Source organism: Mirounga angustirostris, unplaced genomic scaffold (genome assembly GCF_029215605.1).
Source record: "Mirounga angustirostris isolate CCGP_5_RB_7025 unplaced genomic scaffold, mMirAng1.0.hap1 SCAF_10, whole genome shotgun sequence".
In the NCBI taxonomy this organism is placed as follows: Eukaryota; Metazoa; Chordata; class Mammalia; order Carnivora; family Phocidae; genus Mirounga; species Mirounga angustirostris.
Genome location: NW_026991718.1, coordinates 12,864,104 through 12,879,643, shown reverse-complemented (window position 1 = coordinate 12,879,643; position 15,540 = coordinate 12,864,104). Strand labels below are relative to the sequence as shown.

Sequence of the window (15,540 nt, the reverse complement as noted above, 5' to 3'; positions counted from 1 at the left end):
TAAACTGAAAACCCCATGGGGGCAAGAACAACTTCTGGTCTATTCATCATTACATCTCCCATACCTGTATTATGTCTTCATGTGGTAGGTGATTAATAAATGTATGCTACCCAAATAAATGCTGATAGAATAAATATATCCTATTTTACATATCCTCTTGAAGTATTAATTTTAACAAGTTTATTTATTTATTTCATTTTTTAAAAAGATTTTATTTATTTATTTGACAGAGAGAGACACAGCGAGAGAGGGAACACAAGCAGGGGGAGTGGGAGAGGGAGAAGCAGGCTTCCCGCCGAGCAGGGAGCCTGATGTGGGACTCGATCCCAGGACCCTGGGACCATGACCTGAGCCAAAGGCAGATGCCCAACGACTGAGCCACCCAGGCACCCAACAAGTTTATTTAAATACAAGTTTTCCCCCCACTTATTCTTAAAATTTAATGCTATTGGGTCCTGTTTTCTCTCCTTAGTACTTTTGTGTTTCAGTAAGAAATGTTTTGGTTAGGATGAGTACAGTGGAAAGAGCATTAAACATGGACCCAGGAGAGCTGAGCTCCTGCCCTCTTCTTCTACCTTATATTAGGTAAAGTGGTTTCATCTCTAGGCCTCATACTGAAAGCTAACAATGGTAGAGAGTTCAGAAAACTTATCAATAGGTAGATAGGTAGAATATATTTATTCTATAATATACCAATAGGTAGAATATATTTACCTCATTGTCTTCTTCACGTGACTCCTATAGCTGTCTCTGTCCTGTGCACAATGGCAACTCTTGAGGAAAAACTGATTGCACCAGGGGCACCTGGGTGGCTCAGTTGGTTGAACTTCCAACTCTTGGTTTCCACCCAGGTCATGATCTCGGAGTGGTGAGACCAAGCCCCATGGCGGGCTCTGTGCTCAGTGTGGAGTCTGCTTGGGATTCTCTCTCTCCCTCTGCCCCTCCCCTGCTCTTCTGCTCTCTCACCTTCTTTCTCTTTATAGAAAAACAACAACAACAACAAAACTGATTGCACCAGTTGCAGAAGAGGCAACCATCCCAACAACAAGATCACTGTAGTGGGTGTTGCACAACTTGGCATGGCGTGTGCCATCAACATTCTGGGAAAGTCTCTGGCAGATGAATTTGTTTGGAGGGATGTTTTGGAAGATAAGCTCAGAGGAGAAATGATGGATCTGCAACATGGGAGGTTATTTCTTCAGATACCTAAAGTTGTGGCAAACAAGGATTATTCTGTAACTGCCAGTTCTAAGATTTTAGTGGTAACTGGAGGCGGCCAGCAGGAGGGAGAGAGCCCTTTCAATCTGGTGCAGAGGAATGTTAGTGTCTTCAAATTCATTGTTCCTCAGATGGTCAAGTATAGTCCTGATTGTATCATAATTGTGGTTTCCAACCCAGTGGATATTCTCACATATGTTACCTGGAAACTCAGTGGACTACCCAAGCACCATGTGATTGGAAGTGGATGTAATCAGGATGGGGTTAGATTTTGCTATTTTATGGCTGAAAAACTTGGCCTTCATCCCTGCAGCTGCCATGGATGGATTTTGGGAGAACTCAAATGTGGCTGTGTGGAGTGGAGTGAATGTGGCAGCTGTTTGTCTCCAGGAATGGAATCCAGAAATGGGAACAGACAATGGCAGTGAAAACTGGAAGGGAGTGCATAAGATGGTGGTCGAAAGTGCCTACAAAGTCTTCAAGCTAGAAGGATATACCAGCTGAGCTATTGGATCAAATGTGGTTGATCTCATTGAATACATGTTGAAAATCTGTCCAGTATTCCTCCAGTGTGAACAATGGTGAAGGGAATGTATGGCATGGAGAATGAAGTCTTCCCGAGCCTTCTGTGTATCCTGAATGCATGGGGATTAACCAGTGATCAACCAGAAGCTGGATGATGATGAGGTGGCTCAGCTCAAGAAAAGTCCACATACCCTGTAGAACATCCAGAAAGACCTAAGACCCGTGACTTCTGGCTTCTAGGCTGTAGAAACATAAAAACTATATATTTTTTATAAATATAAAGATAACAAATATAAAAAATAGAAATATAACCGTGAGCCTTTAGTTTTCACCCACATTCATGGATCATCATTTGTTTTTCTCTTCCTAAATATGCAAATGTGGGCTCACGGACTTGATGCCCGTGTTTGGTTTAATGCTTGCAATATGAGCCTTTGAACAAATAAAATTAACTATCATAGTGTACTTCTTTAAAAAAAAAAGAATATTTATCTCAGTTTTCCTCTCTGCTTAAGTTTCTGGAATATCTAAATTTTAAAACTGTGAAGAAAAAAGTGTCTGAATTTCTTAACTCATCAGGTCTGTAATCACAACTTCAGTTATATTTTGGATGTTCTGGTAGAGAGAGAAAAATATCAAAGGGAAGTATTAATTTTCATTTATTTACCCTCTGCTCATTACACACCATGTGATCTGGAGTACGTCATTTCCTTATTCTGGGCTTTAGTTTCTTCGTCTGCAAATTAAAAGACTCAACTAAATCAGTTCTCAACTCTATTTTCCAGCTGTGCTGTTCTGTTTCTTGATGTGTTCAAAGCTACTGTGACTCGCCACTGGTATTCTTCTTTTCCTCCAATTATTCATTTATTCAGCAAGTCTGAATGAATGCCAGTTATGTACAAGGATTTTGCTAGGTTCTAGGAAAATAGTTATGAACAAATGACGTGCATTCCACCCATAAGGGTTATCATTTCCTTATTTTCCCTTTTGTGAATTTACCCTGAGAACATCTAAAATCCATTAAGAGAAGAAGAACAAAAGACACATCTTCATGTATAAGAGAAATATTATGAATGAGAGGGCACAATCCAGCAGATGGGAAGTAGTGGTCAGCATAGAGCTCAATTTTTATCAGGTTTTTAAATTGCTTTTTTTCCCCTTTCATTTTAGAGATTTTTGTTTTGTTTTGTTACTCTTTGGCTTTTTCCATGCTGTGTTCTAATATATCCTTCTTTTAAAATTTTTTAAAATCATTAATAATTTATACTGGTAAATGGTGTCACGTGAAGCTAAAGGAATTTAAGTCCCAATTGGTACTCAGTTATAATAATTTGATAAATCTGTTTCTCACAGATTTTTGGTATTGTCTTAATTCCATAGAAAATTTTAGTGCAAGAAATGATCTACTGCTGGAATATTTATCCTTCTCCATCCAGATCTATAGATTAATTTGATAATGTAATCATTTCAACTTTATGCTGTATTTAAATATCTTTTAAGATGATTTTTTTCAATTCTTTCAATATATATATATAATTCTAGGTGACTTATACAGCTAATAACTAGAAGAAAAATACTCTTGGCATTTTTGTTGGACTTAGTATATTTTAAATATGGAGAATTGATACCTTTATGATATTTAATTTTCTCTTAGGAATAAGATATATTTGTTCATTTATTCATGTTCTTTTACAACTTCCAGTTGTAATTTGTACTTTTCCTTATTTAGGTCATACCTTATTCTCATTAGGTTTATTCATGAATATTCTCTTTTTTTTACTACAAAGAGGTAGTAGAAAGCAAAAATATGCTTTATGTAGCTTCTCAGGAAACAGAGTTTCATAAATATCTCAATTCTCTTCTGAAGGAACATATTGAATATTTTGATAATATTTGGCCAACTTACTTAGTCCGAACTCATCCATTTCATATCTTGGCAGTTCTACCTATTGAATTGATCATTTTCTGAGTTATGAGTATCCTGGATAAGAATACAAATCACTTGATATTTGAACATACATTAGTAAATAACACTGTAGAAATTGGACCTATTTCAATTGTTTCTGCCCTCTCTTAACTGGAAAGCAATTACTTTTACTATGCCTCAGATGACGTTAATTAAAAGTCTTAATTAATGCAAGGAGAATAAGTGTAAAGGTGTTTTAAATAGCTAGATAGTAATAATGAAAGCTACTAGTCACGGGACATTTACTACATACTAGGGTGGGCAGTTCATATACACTAAGTAGCAATACCCTAATAAAATATATGTTAAGACTTCATTTTACAGATGAGCACTCTGCTCAGACCATCCAACCCAAACCTGCTCCTCTGTCTCCAAAGTCTATGCTTATGTCCACTGACAATACTGCCTCCCTTTAAATAGAAACCAAATACCTGAATAGAAAAGTCTGAAGCATCTGCCAGGACATGAAAAATGTCTCTAGAATGTGGTTCCTGCACAAGGAAGAAACTCCCAGTTCTTTCTGGCTAAGAGGCTCAAAGATAATCAATAGCTGTTGCATCTCATTTATACCAAATTTTTAAAATAATTTATAAAAAGAAATTAACAGAAAATGAAAACCTTCACCTTCCCATAGCCCTCACCATAGATATTCTCCCTCTCTTTTTTTTCTCTCTCTATCTCTCTCTCTCACACACGCACATACACACATGCACACTGAATATCAACTTGATAAAGGGTATAGTTAGTTACTCTTCCAAGGTCAGAAAAATAAAATATTTTTACTTGTATTTTTTTATCACAATCAAAATAATGTTTAGCTTTTAGCTTTCTGAAATCAGCAGAATGCATTGATTTATTAAGGATATCTCTGCAAAATAGCATTTAAAAATTTTTTTCCAGGAACTTGTAAGAATCAAAAGCCTTTTAAAAACAGTATGAATGTATTGGCGCCTGAGTGGCTCAGTCTGTTGAGTGTCCAACTCTTGGTTTCGGCTCATGTCATGATCTCCAGGTCTCAGAATCGAACCCCATGTCTTTCCAGCTCCGTGCTCAGCGGGAAGTCTGTTTGAGATTCTGTCTCCCTCTGCCCCTCCCTCCACTCGTGTGCTCCTTCCGCTCCCCTTATAAATAGATAAATCTTAAAAAAAAAAAAAAAAGAGTATGAGTGTAATTCACATTAAGTATTTACTAAGGCATACTGAAGGGTGCCTAGTTTAAGAAAAATAGTAATTGTCATCCACCTGAGTAGATGCTCAAGTATTGCATTCTTAAAAAAGTGAAAGTGAATTTGTGTATTTATATACCAGTGTAAAATAAAGACATTGGGTTTGGTTATACATATTTCCCCTCAGCTTTCTCTATTCAACTAATATTTTGAAAAAAACCTTCTAGGAATCATATGCTTCTCTTATGGAACTCATTGTAGGGTTTGGTAACTGCCTGACTGTGTTTCCGATGTTGGAGACACAGATGTCTGATGTCCTACCAGTATTCCTAGGGTCCAGCAGATGTCCTGACTGATAGTAGATGAAATATATGTTTTAATATATGATAAGTTAGTTATTCAGCTGATAAGACCACTTGATTTACCGATGTATTTTAATATGTCCAGTAGTATTTGTCCAGGATAGTAATGACTCAGAAGTTAGTAAATTCAACTGCTAAAGCTGCTGAGATGTTAAAAAGATGACAGAGAGTGGAATAAGCTGGTCAGCTAATATATTCCTTACAAGGAAGAGAAGTCTTTTAAGTTTTTTGCTACATGAAACATTAAGTAGTCTCCTGATGGAAGGCAGGATTTGCTTGGGGAGTGGTTTTGTTCTTTGGCAACAGCAAAGCGAACCAATAAAACAACCTAAAATATGTGAGCCCCGTTTCAGAACAAAATGTGTGTTTGAGATGCTAAATATACATATGTGTAAGTATGCACCTGTTAAATATATGTATATGCACATATATGTATATATGTATATCTATACATATATGTGCATACACACAAATACAGATACTAGTTTTGTCTTTTAAGAAGGGTACTATTTTGAATCAGCTAACTGCTTTGCTAGCTGGAATTGCTGGGCTAAGAATACCAACTTCAAATCAGATTGCATTTTTACTTCATGCTCTATTTTCTCTTTCCCTAAGCCTCAAGATATCAAAACAGAAAAATGTAAGAATCTTCCTTTTGATACTTAGCATCTCTCTTCTAAGAAAGACGCATAGTTTATGAACCAGTGCTTAAACGTATTAATATAAAGTAACTAAGCAATGATTAGAACAAAAAAATGAATTCAGGTATATAGACTCAATCAAATGAATTAGCAATACTTTAACTTCCTGTGTGCAGGTCTGTGTTTTGAGAGCTGTAAATATTTCCATGGTACTGGTACTGTAGCTAAACACACTAACTTGTTTTCCTGCCACATTAGAATTTATTAATATGGAGTGATTTATAAAAGTTTTCCTAAAAGGTCAAAGACATACTGTTTTCTACAAATAAGTGTTGAAGATTATGGCGGAGATTAATATTCACATCCTCAATAGTCATTCTCCCATCTTTCTTATTAACAGAAACCTACAAGGGGAGAAGGAACAATGGGACCAGTACAAATATATATTTATATATTTGTGTGTGTGTGTGTGTATGTGTGTATATGTAAACTTCCCAGCCCCCCTTACAGATGGGATAATGACACAGCAGTGGTGTTTGTCTTTGAGATGTAACACATGTGACCTCCACTTTGCGATGTAAACAGAAGTTATTAGGCAGGGCTTCCAGGAAAGAAAGGCAGACAAGGAAAAGCACATGCACCTTTTCCTTGGCTAGTCTCCCCTCCTTCCTGCCTAGGACACACATCAGCTAAGCTTTCCATTAATACAGCCTCAGTCATGGAACAGCAGTAGCTCTTTTAACACAGACTGGAAGAAAAAACCAGAGTCCCAGAGACTTTAATGACCCTCAATCAATACTAACCACGGCTTGCTACCAGATTGTGTATTTTCATGAGGCAAAAGGGGAATAAAATGACCTTTCTTCTACTTGCCAGGATTTCTGTTACCCAGGGTGAGCACAACTAATTGATAAAATGTATCTCTAGATAAAAATATCTTCAGAAATCTGGAAAGAAAAGATTAATGTCTGAAAACCAGCAATGAATAAACCAGGATATTTTGGTCTTATAGTCACTTTTTTTTTTTTTAGTAGAAACACATTTTTTATTATTAAAAAATGTCAATTAGCCTTTTTGGAAGGGAAGTCTTTCAATTTTTATTTAGTTTTCCTTTGGTCCTGGATTGACTTATGGCTGAAAAACTGAATTAACTTCAAGCCCCTGATTCTGTCTCTTTTTGATATGGGTAAGATGGTAAAACTTCTGATAAAACAAAATGTCCCTGGAGGCAGTGAGTGTAAGACTGAGTGTATCCACAGTATCCATGGAGAATACTATGGTGTAGTTGCTTATCTTTGCCTCTCTCCCTCTGCCTACTTCTTTGGAGTTTGCTTGCATAATGCTGTCTTTGCCCCTGCCATGCTACCTTGTCATCATTTACCCTCATGGCTTTGCCCTCATTGATCTGTGAGCTCACTGAGGGTAGGTGCACTATTTTATTGATTTATATATTCTGAATGCCTGTCATCTATAGTCCATAGATGATGCTCAGGAAATGCATGTTGGATGAAAAAATGCATAAATTAAGACCATCACCAGGATCTGTTGGCCCTCTCTTGGAGGGACTGACCCTCTTCCAGCATTAAGGAAGGACAAAAATCTGTGCTTTGCTTTGGGGGACTTTCCTGCAGAGATGAGCTTCCAGGTGTGGACATAAAGGATGGCATGGATTCATTGCACTCTCCCGGGGTCTTGGGTCTGATCTCTGATCGCCATGGAGCCACTGAGCTGGAGGGAGCACTGCTGTGAGCAGCAACAGGGTACAATTTGTCCTGTCTTTTCCAGACCTTTTCTGAGAAAGTGCCAGTGACCAGAGAGACTTGTTCTGAAGGCAGTGTGACATGGTGGAAAGGTCACTGGGGGGGGGGGGAGCAGTCACAGGGACAACGACTTGTATCTAAAATATATTATTTAACTCTTTTTTTAAATTTTTATTTATTTATTTTTTATTCTTATGTTAATCCCCATACATTACATCATTAGTTTTAGATGTAGTGTTCCATGATTCATTGTTTGTGCATAACACCCAGTGCTCCATGCAGAATGTGCCCTCCTCAATACCCACCACCAGGCTAACCCATCCTCCCACCCCCCTCCCCTCTAGAACCCTGTTTGTTTTTCAGAGTCCATCGTCTCTCATGGTTCGTCTACCCCTCCGATTTCCCCCGCTTCATTCTTCCCCTCCCGCTACCTTCTTCTTCTTCTTAAAATGTATTATTTAACTCTTAACCTTTCTGAGTCTCTCTTTCCCTCTCTCCAAGACAGAGATTATGTCTCCCACATAGGGCTGCTGTAAGGACTGAAAGAATCCATACTTTGAAAGTGCATGCTTGTCCTATAGCAACCACTTAATCAAAGGGAATGATAATGCTTTATTGCTGTATTTGTGTTATAGAACAGTGTCAGCATTCTGGAGGAATGTTTCTAGAACGTATGATGAAGAAAGCTTACACTTTAGGCTAAAATACCCCTGGAACTTGACTTCATTCATAGTATAAACTGTAGTATAAATCAAAGGACTTCTCATTCTCTGTAGATATCTCTACTGCTCAAACCAGTAGCTGCTCCTCCCAGTGGCTGGATGCCCAGAGCAGTGGCAGGACCCAGCATGTAACATCAACTAAGCCCCAACTAAGGAAATATGGGAAGAAACCAGGTGCTATGCTTTTACCAACCTCTTCCTTGCCAATGTCCCTTTCTTTTGCTTTTTGTGCTATTTTAAGAGACAGTGAATCAAATTATTTCAGCAAGAATAGGCTTTCACCCTGACGTTTCAAAAAGATGGATGTTCATATTAATTATGGACCATCTCTGTTTCTCTTCACCAGCAGCTCTTTTATTATTTTTTCTTGCCACAAACATCTTTATTCTTTTTAAAGTCACTTCCTCATCAAGTTTCCAGGTTCTAGAAGGTTTCTGGAGACTGAGAGCAAATTTTGGAAATGGTAATAACTACTATTTACAGTTTTCTATGACTTTTTCAATTCAGATAAAATGGCAGTGCCATTTCATTTCCCTGTTGTCATACAACCTGCTACTTAAATCTGCAAAGGTTAGACAAATATGTTTGTCAGCCTCTCTTTATTTATCTCTTTATCTGTTGGGAAATAAATATACCTTTGTAAGTTCCTTGTGGTAAAATGGGGATCCAAGACCTCTGCTGCCTTATCCTCTCCTGTCCCTTTCTCCTCTGCCCTGGGCTCAAGGCAACACCATTTGTCCTTGTGATATTTGCTGCATCCCTCCGGGTGTCTGACTTGGCACAGGTTTCTGTCTGCTTATGATAACCCCAATGCATCATTCCTTTTGCTTTCTTCACTACTCTTCATCCTACCATACTTGACTCTTGCTCTCCATTCCCACTGAAGCTATGATGCGTCATTTCCATGTCCACTCTGATGGCCTTTCCAAACCTTGACCCTATTGGTTCCAATTGCACTGTATGTTCACCCTACTGCAATTATGCCCTTCCAGAACTTGGTACCCCTAAGAATGATCCAACTTCTAAGATTTTATGTTTTAAACCTGCTACTCTCTCACTAGAATCTCCTGTCTTTCCTAGTGCTTCATCAATGATTCTCATTGACTAACTGAGTTCTAGACCTTATCAAGATCTATGGTCTGCAAACTCCCATAGGTGTTCTCTGTCTCTCAGTTTTGTCCAGTTTTTTTTTTTTTCCCCCTGTATCCAACTTATGCACCAGGGTCTTTTACATCAATCACCCTTGCCAATAGTCTCGGCTTCCCTCCCTATCCTCTGGCACATTCACTTGAAAAATTACTAAAATGAAGCAGTGGTCCAACTTCTTTGTACATTAGCTTATGTCCCTGAAAACTACTGAACCAAAATACACAGCAATGTAGTTCAATGTCACACACATGTAAGTTCGCCAACACGAACTAGGACCTCAAGGACTCTTAGCAAACTTATATGCTTCTAGTTGCTGTTAACATTTTTTAATATAGTCTATTTCAAAATTTCCTCCTATAATTCATTAATTCTCTTCCAAGACTGTCAGTAAGTGGCCTCACCTCTTTTTTTCTGTATTTTTATTGTTATGTTAATCACCATACATTACATCATTAGTTTTTATTTTATTTTTTTATTATTATGTTATGTTAATCACCATACATTACATCATTAGTTTTTGATGTAGTGTCCCATGATTCATTGTTTGTGTATAACACCCAGTGCTCCATGCAGAGCGTGCCCTCCTTAATACCCATCACCAGGCTAACCCATCCTCCCACCCCCCTCCCCTCTGGAACCTCACTTTGTTTCTCAGAGTTCATCGTCTCTCATGGTTCGTCTCCCCTCATCTCTTATTACACACACACACACACACACATGCAAATGGGACCTGGCAGCAACTCTTCAACTGTTCTCCTTCATACCTGCGAACATTCCTTCTGAATAAAGTGGAAAGATGTCCTTTCTTCAGGGTTAAGCTAACTCCTTCACCTTGATATGGGTTTCATCTCCCTGTTGTCTCTCTCTCTCTCTACCTCCTGCACACACTCCTTTGAAAATCACCATGTGGATTATTCCCTTCCTCTTTGTAACTTTAGTCTCATCCTTTCTTTCTTTTTTTTTATTACATTGTTTATTTTATTTCCAGTATAGTTAACATACATGTTATATTAATTTCAGATGTACAATATACGTATTCAACAATTCTATACAATATATTTAAACACACTCAAGTCTCAACTTAAAAAAAATCTCTATCCTTGTTTCTCTCAGCTGCAGGCTTTTCCCCTCTCTTCCTAGTTAAGTTTATTAAAAAATGTCTTCAAAATTAGTGACCTGTTCTCTTCTTTCTTGACTTCTCTCTCCTCACTTCAAGAGAGAGTGACCACTCTCTTTTGAAACTACTGGAATTCATCTTCTGCCCCATTGCGACCTGGAAACCTTTACTCCACCGGAGACCTCTTTCTTGCTCAAACTTATGGGCGCTTTTGACTGCTAGTCTTTTTTGAGCATTTCACAGCATGGGATAAAGTGGGGGCAGTTTCTCCAACCTGAAACACACAGAATCATGGAGAACATCCCTAACTCTGCATCCTTCCCCAGTCTCTACATCTACAGCCAAGTTCTATCAAATCTCTCTCAAACCTCTACCACCCATTTCTTCCCAGTCTACCTGCTGTGGCTTCATTCAGCTTGTGCTTGTAAGTTTCCCCGTGGGTTTCTTCACTGCCGGTTTAGTCAACCACAGCCCCCCTGACCCACACAATCTGTTGTAGACAGACATCTAGAGAGCTCCGAGTGCATCCAGTCATTCCCTGATAAAAGCAAGCAAACAAAATACTTTACTCTCTTCTCATGGCCCTCAGAATAAAATCTCATCTCCTAAATATAATTGACAAAAATGAAATCCCTGCTTTATTCCTCACCTCTCCTCTCCCACCCCCACTTCATTCTTGTGCTCTGCACTCAGTCATCCTAAATGTCACTTGGTTTCCCAACAACATGCTCTAGTTTTCTCTCCCGTCAGAGAAAAGGTCTTTGTTCTTTCTGCCTGGAACCTCTCTTCTCCACTTCAACCTCCCTGCAGTCCCCCATCTCCCAAGCACCACTGCTCATTTCTTCGACTGGTTAATTTCTCCTTCGCCTCTAGGTCTCCGTTTCTTTTTCTTTTTAAAGATTTTATCTATTTATTTGAGAGAGCGTGTGCACACTCGAGAGAGCACAAGTGAGGTGAGGGGCCGGGGGAGAAACAGATTCCCCACTGAGCTGGGAGCCCCATGCAGGGCTCGATCCTGGGACTCCAGGATCATGACCTGAGCCAAAGGCAGACACTTAACCGACAGAGCCACCCAGGTCCCCCTAGGTCTCCACTGGTCGATGCCAGTCCCTGAATTCTAAAACAGAGTTGTGTAACCTTCAATTAATAGCAGCCATACTTACCCGCAGAACAGCTCCTCTTACATCCAGTGGTCAGTGTAAAATACTAGATAGCAAATTCTTTGAGGGCAGGGATGACCATGACTTGTCAAATCTTTATTCTTAGAGCCTAGCTTGGTGCTTGGACGTAGTAGGTACTAATAAAGGTTTGTTGATTGAATAACTATAAATGCAAGGTTATAAAGAGTGTTCATTGCAGGCAAATACATTTGTTTAACATTATAGCCTTTAAACTATTCCTATATCCATGTTAACATTTGATTATCACAACAACTTTGTTTTGTATGGAGAAGTTTTAAATTTTAATGATGTCCAATTTACCATTATTTAACTTTCCATTTGAACCCTTTTGTGTAGCATCTGAGAAATCTCTACCTACCCCAAGTTGGGAAGATAGTCTGCATTTTCTTCTAGACGTATCGCAGAATTAGCTTTTATGTTTAGATTTATCTTCAGCTCAAAGAGCTGTTGTTGTGCATAGTGTTAAAGAGAAGTTGGAACTTTTTTCCATCAATTTATCCAGTTAGTTCAGTAGAAGTTTTTGAAAAAACTTGCCTTTTCCAATTTAACTACCCTGGTACCTTTATCTTTTAAAAATCATTTAATCATATATGCGTGTGTCTTTTTTTGGACTCTATTCTGTTCCATTGATATTTTGTCTATCTTTTACCCATATCACATTGTCCTGATACTGTAACTTTGTAGTAAATTTTAACATTAGAGAGTGAGTCCTCTAAATTTGTTCTTCTTTTTAAATATTATTTTGTCTAGGGTAAATGCTTTGCTTAAAAATTTTAGAATAGTCAGTTTATACCAGAAAGCCAGCCGAGATTTTGTTGAATCCACAGACACTTTAGCAATATCGAATTTTCTAATTTATGAAAAGAGTATATCCCTCAACTTAGTTCAGTCTTCTTCAGTTTCTTGTAACAATATTGTAGAGTTTTCATTGGAGGTTTTGCATGTCTCTCTGATGTTTAAATTGTTCTAAAATTCATTTCCAGGGGCGCCTGGGTGGCTCAGTTGGTTAAGTGGCTGCCTTTGGCTCAGATCATGATCTCAGGGTCATGGGATCGAGCCCCGCATTGAGGTTTCCCAACTCAGTGGGGAGTCTTCTCCCTCTGCCCTTCATCCCACTCATGCTCGCACGTGCTCGCTCGCTCGCTCTTTCTCTCTCTCAAATAAATCTTCTAAAAGATTGAAACAGGGGCGCCTGGGTGGCTCAGTTGGTTAAGCGACTGCCTTCGGCTCAGGTCATGATCCTGGAGTCCCGGGATCAAGTCCCGCATCGGGCTCCCTGCTCAGCGGGGAGTCTGCTTCTCCCTCTGACCCTCTTCCGTCTCATGCTCTCTCTATCTCATTCTCTCTCTCAAATAAATAAATAAAATCTTTAAAAAAAAAAAATTCATTTCCAAATTGATGCTTGAATATGGAAATACAGCTAATTTTAATTTTTTTTCCTTTTATCCTTTGACATTGCTAAATTTACTTGTTAGAATGAAAGATTTCTGTATATTTCTTGAGACAATTTTCTTCTTCAGGTATTTGGTATTATGTTTTCCTTAAGTATTTGATAGAGTTTAATTAGGACAACATCAAGGCCGGAATTTTTATTTATGAGAAAGTTATTACAAATTTAAACTTTTTAATAAATCTAGTGCTATTTATATTTTCTATTGCTTCTTATAAGTTGTTTACTAATTAGATTATTTTATTTAAGGTATAAAATTTATTGGCATAAAATTATTCATAGTAGTTTCTTACTACCTTTTTAAGGTCTTTTTGTAATTATAACTACAGTTGTATTTATTATCCCCCTTTCTTTCCTGTCATTGATAACTTGTATTTTTTTCACTTTTATTAATCCTGATCTGTCTTGCTGACATTTATCAATATATTTTATATCTTGTTATTCTTTGTTTTCTAGTTCATTAATTACCACTTCTTTTAATTCCTCCCTTCCTCCATTAGACTTAATTTGTTCTTTCTCTAGCTTCTTAAAATGAAGTTAAATATTTTTTTTTACAAATCTTTTCTCTTTTCTAATACAAGCATTTAATTTATAAATTTCCCACTGAACTCTGTTAGCTGTATGTTATAAACTTTTATACGTTTATATTTATGTTTTTCGGTTTAAATTACTATTTTCATCATGGTTCCTTAGAGGTATGTTCAATTTCTAAATATGTGGCCTTTTTTGTATATCCTTGTACTGGCTTTTCATTTAATGCTGTTATATTCACAAAATATGCTTTGTAAGTTTTTTTTTTTTTTTTTTAAAGAAAGGGAGAGAGAGAGAGAGAAGGGTGGAGGTGAGAGTGGCAGAGGGAGAGAAAGAATCTTAAGCAGGCTCCACGACCAGTGTGGAGCCCGACATTAAGCTCGATCTCATGACCCTGAGCTCATGACCTGAGCCGAAATCAAGAGTCAGACCTTAACTGACTGAGCCACCCAGGTTCCCGGCTTGTAAGATTTTTTTTTTTTTTTTAAGATTTTTATTTATTTATTTATCTGAGAGAGAATGAGAGACAGAGAGCATGAGAGGGAGGAGGGTCAGAGGGAGAAGCAGACTCCCTGCTGAGCAGGGAGCCCGATGCGGGACTCGATCCCGGGACTCCAGGATCATGACCTGAGCCGAAGGCAGTCACTTAAGCAACTGAGCCACCCAGGCGCCCCTGGCTTGTAAGATTTTAATTTTTGAAATATATTTATAACTTACGGTTTAGCATATGGACTATATTATTATAGGCATTTATAAAGGAAATATATTTTACAGTTGTTTTATACCTTGTGCTATAAATCCATTGGGTCAAGCCATGCTCTACTTTTTAAATCTATGTTCACTTAATTTTTTCCTACTTTTTATGAATTACTCAGATCCACTTGATACCCAATGTATTCTCAATGGCCTTTCGCTGAGATAGGTCATCCTGTTTGGTCTTTGTGTGTTGGCCCCTGTCATTGCTGGTGCGATTTGTGAGAACTGGTTTGGGGGATGTACCAGAACAAGCTGCTGCCATCTGTTCTGTGCTGTGGTTTCTTGTTATGTGGTCAACGCTCTCTTCCCCTCCCTGTCTCATTGCTGGGCATCTTTCAGCCTGTTGGCTCTTTTGACCTGCTTGGGTCTTCCACGGTGTGGTGTAACAACTTCTGCACCTTCATGACTCCACGTGTGGACAAAGGGCCCTATTTTGGAGTTGCCATTTCTTCCTGTGCATTAATATTTCTTCTGCTCTGATAAAATAAGGATTTGGGGTATGAAATTCTCACAACCGACCATTTTTCCCGAACTAAGCTTAAAAGCCCGTCTTTAAGGTAAAAAAAAATGAAACACTAACTCATATTCTGAGCTCTTTTTTCCTCCCCTCTTGGGCAATGGAATCTCAGGCTCAATAAACAGATCAATGGAGAATTTGAATAATCATAGTTAAAAATATAAAGGAGGATTTATTTAAATAGTAACCCAGGACACTACATAAAAAGTCATCTAATTATGAAGAGAACAGAATTGTGCCATGTATTTTATCAATTGTTGTACTAAAGAAAAAAAGAGACTCTTTTGACCCTGAAGCCTGAAATCTGTGAGTGGCAAGGGTTTAAAATAGGCGTATATGTCCTTCTCTAGGAAGCAATCACTACTGAATATGCAGTATATGATGTTGAAAAATTATAATACTTTAAATTATCTTACTCGGTTTTCAATTTTATTATTCTCCTATAGAAAATACTTGGATATCTTAACAGTAGTTACGAAG

General features: G+C 38.0%; 1 pseudogene; it reads left to right on the top strand.

Annotated features, from left to right (window-relative positions):
- The first annotated feature begins 764 nt into the window (after positions 1 to 764).
- Positions 765 to 1,789, top strand: LOC123850706 (L-lactate dehydrogenase B chain-like; annotated as a pseudogene).
- The last annotated feature ends 13,751 nt before the right edge of the window (positions 1,790 to 15,540 follow it).